The following is a 5136-nucleotide window of genomic DNA, read 5'->3' on the forward strand; positions in this document are numbered from 1 at the left end:
TTACTCGCCTTCTTCTCTTTGAAACAGCAACGCGTGCCGTCTCCTTTGATCTCTGAAAATTACAGCTAGTTTCTCCACTTATTATTTTACTTCCGACTTTCTATATGAAACGGGATTATCTCCTGTAATTGGGATTGACCGCTCTAAACGGACGGCAAATATTTCGTAGAACGCAGAAGTAATCACGTTGTTATTTCTGCGGCTTTTTGACCCGGGTATTAGCAAACCTTTGCTTTTTCGCTGGTGAAACACTTTAGTACTAAACCGCCTGAGTTTTTAGGCTTACCTTATATGTTACTTCCCTCCAACATTTCGTCTCTCTTTGTCTAGCGGAGTACTGATTTACGCGAAAAGTCATAAGTGGCCAGGTACGCGGACAACTAAAATGGAAGAAAATAAATTCTTGCATATTTTGTTTCACGTCTGTAATGAAAACAAGGTAAGTCGTAGCATCGCATTAGTCAAATAAAGTGGTAGCAGTTATCTTTGCTCGTAACCAAAAGTAAGAACAAAGCACTGTAGCCCATGTGAGAGTGTGACCATGCGGTGGTGTTACCAGCGCAAGCAGCTAGGCTTGTTTGACCGTGCAGAATCCCGCATTCTAGAGAAGTTGCTTCTCTGGAGCAGCTTCATTAGTAACTTGAAGTAGCTGTAATTAAACTGCACCATTTGAAACGTTGCCCACATATAATACTTTGGAGCACTTGCTTGAGGCATTTTACGCGACAACAGTAACTTAGTCACGGTTATTTAACTTCTCACATACATGATATATAATGTTAGCTCCATGTTCACCGAATTTGGTCTCAGCGGTAGTTATAGTTTTCCCGATACAGCGAACTAAAATAAATTTCGTGTCATCCCTTAGATACACAACGCTTTGGAGAACTTGCATAAAGAATTTGCTGAAAAGGCTGTAATTAAGCCACACACTATGAGTTTTTTGCCTACGAATTTCTCATAACCATGTTCCTCACATACATACATACATACATACATACATACATACATACATACATACATACATACATACATACATACATACATATGCGTGTGTGTGTGTGTGTGTGTGTGTGTGTGTGTGTGTGTGTGTGTGTGTGTGTGTGTGTGTGTGTGTGTGTGTGTGTGTGTGTGTGTGTGTGTGTGTGTGTGTGTGTGTGTGTGTGCATCTGACGCCAACGCCCTGACTGCGGCTGGCGTGTTGCCGTCATTGCTTTTTCAATAAATTAATTTCACCGTTGGTGCTATTTTAATAATTGTTAAAGTAAAAACAGTTTGTGGTGTTGAACCGAGCTTCAACGTGGAGTCGCTCGTGGAGCTACCCAAACGTGGAGCAATTGCTTTACGGCATTTCCTAACTGGCTGCGCCACCGGCCCCTCTAGTACTTCGAGAGTAATGCCACCGAATCGGTTCGCTGGTGGTGGCTCTTCAGCCAAACCTGCCTGTGCGTGTAGTTTGCTGCTCGCGCGCACGTGACAGCAAGCCCTATAGGGCTTGATGTCAGCCGCACTGCTTTGACAAGCGCTCGTTAATAATGCTTTTGCCCTGCGACCGCGAAATTCCAGCTGATGAAGTGATATGAAAGTAAACGGTGTGGGAAATGAGCGCGGGCGACCGCGCCTTTAATCTAGGCAGAGGCTGCGTGCCATGCTACAGCTGGATAAAAAATAAACAAATCAATAACTGAGCGCCTCTATATAAAGAGCCATGCGTGTACTGTCTGCTCGCGAGGCGCTAAGAAAGTCGCTGATCGACGCCGCAGGAACAGAATGCACGTACACTTTCCACTAAACGCTGACTTGGCTCCTAAACACTCACGAAAACATCGCAGTGTTAGAAGCACTATCATCTCCCTCCTTCTGCGCATAGTGGACGCGTCGTCCACTGGTCTATCGTTTCTGTCTTTCTTTCGCTCGTCTCTCTCTCTCCCTCCGAAAGCAGTACTATCATTCCCCGAGTCTCCATATTTAGTGCGCCGATGTACTGTATCAAAGCACACACTGGGTATTGTAGAATTGATCCCCTCCTTTGTCGGCACACTTTCCTACCGATTCCCTATACATTCGAAGCAATGAGGCAACCCTCTATATTTGCATTGTGCCGCTCGACTTGGACTGGCATCCCGTATATACGTTGTTACGAGCTCGGCTACTGTCTCGTTGAAGCCACGCTCTGTTTCAACAAGGAAGTGGCAGACAAAGCGATATGACAGCAGCCGCCGCCGGCAGAAGCAAGTAAGAGAACTCACTTCCCAGAACCTGCCTAACAACAGTCCGGTGTAAGGCAGCAAGGAAACAGAGAAAACGCGAGAAAAGAAAGAAAAAAAAAGCACAAGGATTTCATTCTTCCTTTTTTTATTTCTAGAGCCCGCATACGACAGCCAGTCCACTATGCAACCATCGTCATACCTCTATTTGTCATATGAACTCATGGGCTGAGATACTTGTCAGCCCACTATTTTGTTTTTCCTTCCATGGTCTGTTTAAGTGATTGTGCAGTACGGAACTGCGTTTGCTGGATACTGGTGAATCAGTGTGGGAGGTTGCGGCTGAATTTCAGCGAGAATGGGGGCCTCAACGCGCATTTTTTGTAGCAGTTGGAACAAACATTCCTTGTCACAAGCAACGGCCTTTTCTTTTCTTTTTTGCTCTCGCATTTCAAAGAAAGGACTCAGGCGCTAATAGAACCGGCTAACTTGAAGGGAATAGGTAAAGTTTCTAACGTACTTTAACTAAGGCCAGTTTAGCGGCTTCGGCAAGAGCAGCCGAGACGAAGCAATAAGCACTGCGAGAACGCGGTTTACATCTTTCCCTTATACATACCCGTTACGGTCAATATCGCCGAGTTAAAACTGCCCTCGTGAAGCCTTGCAAGCTAGAAACAGGTAACCACATTGGTAACCAGGTTCCTTGCGATCAAAATATTGAAAACAACAGAATGCCATCAGTTAATATTACAAGGAGAAAGACCCGCCGTGGTTGCTCACTGGCTATGATGTTGGACTGCTGCGCATCGAGGTCGCTGGATCGAATCCCGGCCACCGCGGCCGCATTTCGATGGGGGCGAAATGCGAAAACACCCGTGTGCTTAGATTTAGGTGCACGTTAAAGAACCCCAGGTGGTCAAAATTTCCGGAGTCCTCCACTACGGCGTGCCTCATAATCAGAAAGTGGTTTTGGCACGTAAAACCCCGCAGTTTATGTTTTACAAGGAGAAAGAAAAACCCTGTCAGGGCGCACGTTTGCGCCTTTTCTTACCTGCAGCGTTGATATTGGCGAATAAGCATTATTATAGATACCCACGTAGATACGTTACAGATTATAAGCATGCACTGCTGAGTATCTAGTACGAGTCGCAAGTACCATTAATGGAAGCTATCGTAATTCAGTTGGCTCATTAAAGGTAAACCCAGCGCAAATTCGGATTTATCTCTTCGCATAGTCATTTATATTAAAAGCACTGCGATGAGTACCTATAGCGCACGTTACATTAACTTTTTTGTCTAATAAAAAGCTAACGTATACAACACATATTCGCTAGGCAAAGTATTCATTTTCTTCAGGCCAGACACAAAAAAGAAAGGTCATCTAGTGCACGAACGCTGAAAGCACGCCCGAAACGCTTGAAAGCATTTCGAGAAAAATGTTTCCGGGAACTGAGTTGGCGCATTAAGAGCTTTTGTTCCTCTTCTAATGAATATATATTTCAGGAAACGAACACCGAGTAATCACCGGAGGCGTTGAAGCAAGGATTCTGCACGCGCCGACAGCACCCAGCAAACTTTTGCTCCGGTAATTTATGGCAGAAAAAAACAATCCCATTTCACGTTGTGCCTATTTTTAGATGTACGGAAGAAGCTTTCTGAGGTAAGATATGTTTTCATTTCTGCGCTTTTTTTTCGTTATCAGGAGTCCCATGCATACTGGATGGCTTAGGGTGCCAGGACCAAGGAACTCTACAGCCACCAGTGCGGTAATAGCGTTTAGTTCTCCGGCTTCAAGAAGCGTTCGTCTCTCTCTCTCTCTCTCTCTCTCTCTCTCTCTCTCTCTCTCTCTCTCTCTCTATATATATATATATATATATATATATATATATATATATATATATATATATATATATATATATATATATATATGTGTGTGTGTGTGTGTGTGTGTGTGTGTGTGTGTGTGTGTGTGTGTGTGTGTGTGTGTGTGTGTGTGTGTGTGAATTGCAATACCTGCCGTAAGGTAAATAAGTGTGAAGACAATTAATGAATATGTTTCGATTTCTCGCGCTAATAATATCGGCTTCTGGGAATAATCCAGCTCAAGGACTAAAATTATGCTATCTGCCACAGGTTACGTTTAAAAATTCTGTAAACCTTTAAAATGATCACCCCATATATCTATATATATTACACAACACATTTTCCCTTCTATTCAGTTATTCACTTGCTCCTATAAACTCTACCCCTACCACTGGCAAGAGAAAATAAAAGAAGAAAGCAGCGATTGAGAGCGAAAAGAGTGCATATATTAAGCGATGACCGTCCTCTTCGTTACAAAATTGTTGTGAAAAGCAGCATGCACGAAGAACAGGACTGGCGTAGTGAAAGCCATAACACTTGAACGTATCTGGTCGTTGATAAAACTTGAGCTGCCTCGACGAAAAAAACATCTTTGATTTCTAACAAATTCACAGCCTTCCTGAATGTAGTTGGGTTTTTAAGTACGACATTCTTCCGTCGTAGGCATCGCACAATCCCCAGAAACTGGTAGTAAACAAAAATTTCAGACTTCCGCGTTCCTGGAAACTGCAAGCTAATTTGCTTCCATTCACCTAATGAGAATGTCTTGCCCATGTTCCGTTGCATCCTGTTTACTGTGGGCTTCCCTAATCTTCTGGAAGCAAGTAGAACTGACTTCAATTAACTCAGGGGAGAGGCTCCCGTAAGTAGAAGTCACCGTGCCTCTTGATTACTCCACAGCTTGAAACGCCATTTTTATTTTCCTTTCTTTTTCGAGTGCCTGAAATTATAATAACATAACGAAATCACTTGATATTTTTTCCCCTTACAATTATGTTTCGGGGACCGGTTCAGTTTTGGCGACACCTCTTGTCTTTTATGTCGACCCCTCTACGGTCACCAACAG

This window comes from Dermacentor variabilis, chromosome 2 (genome assembly GCF_050947875.1).
Source record: "Dermacentor variabilis isolate Ectoservices chromosome 2, ASM5094787v1, whole genome shotgun sequence".
Classification (NCBI taxonomy): domain Eukaryota; kingdom Metazoa; phylum Arthropoda; class Arachnida; order Ixodida; family Ixodidae; genus Dermacentor; species Dermacentor variabilis.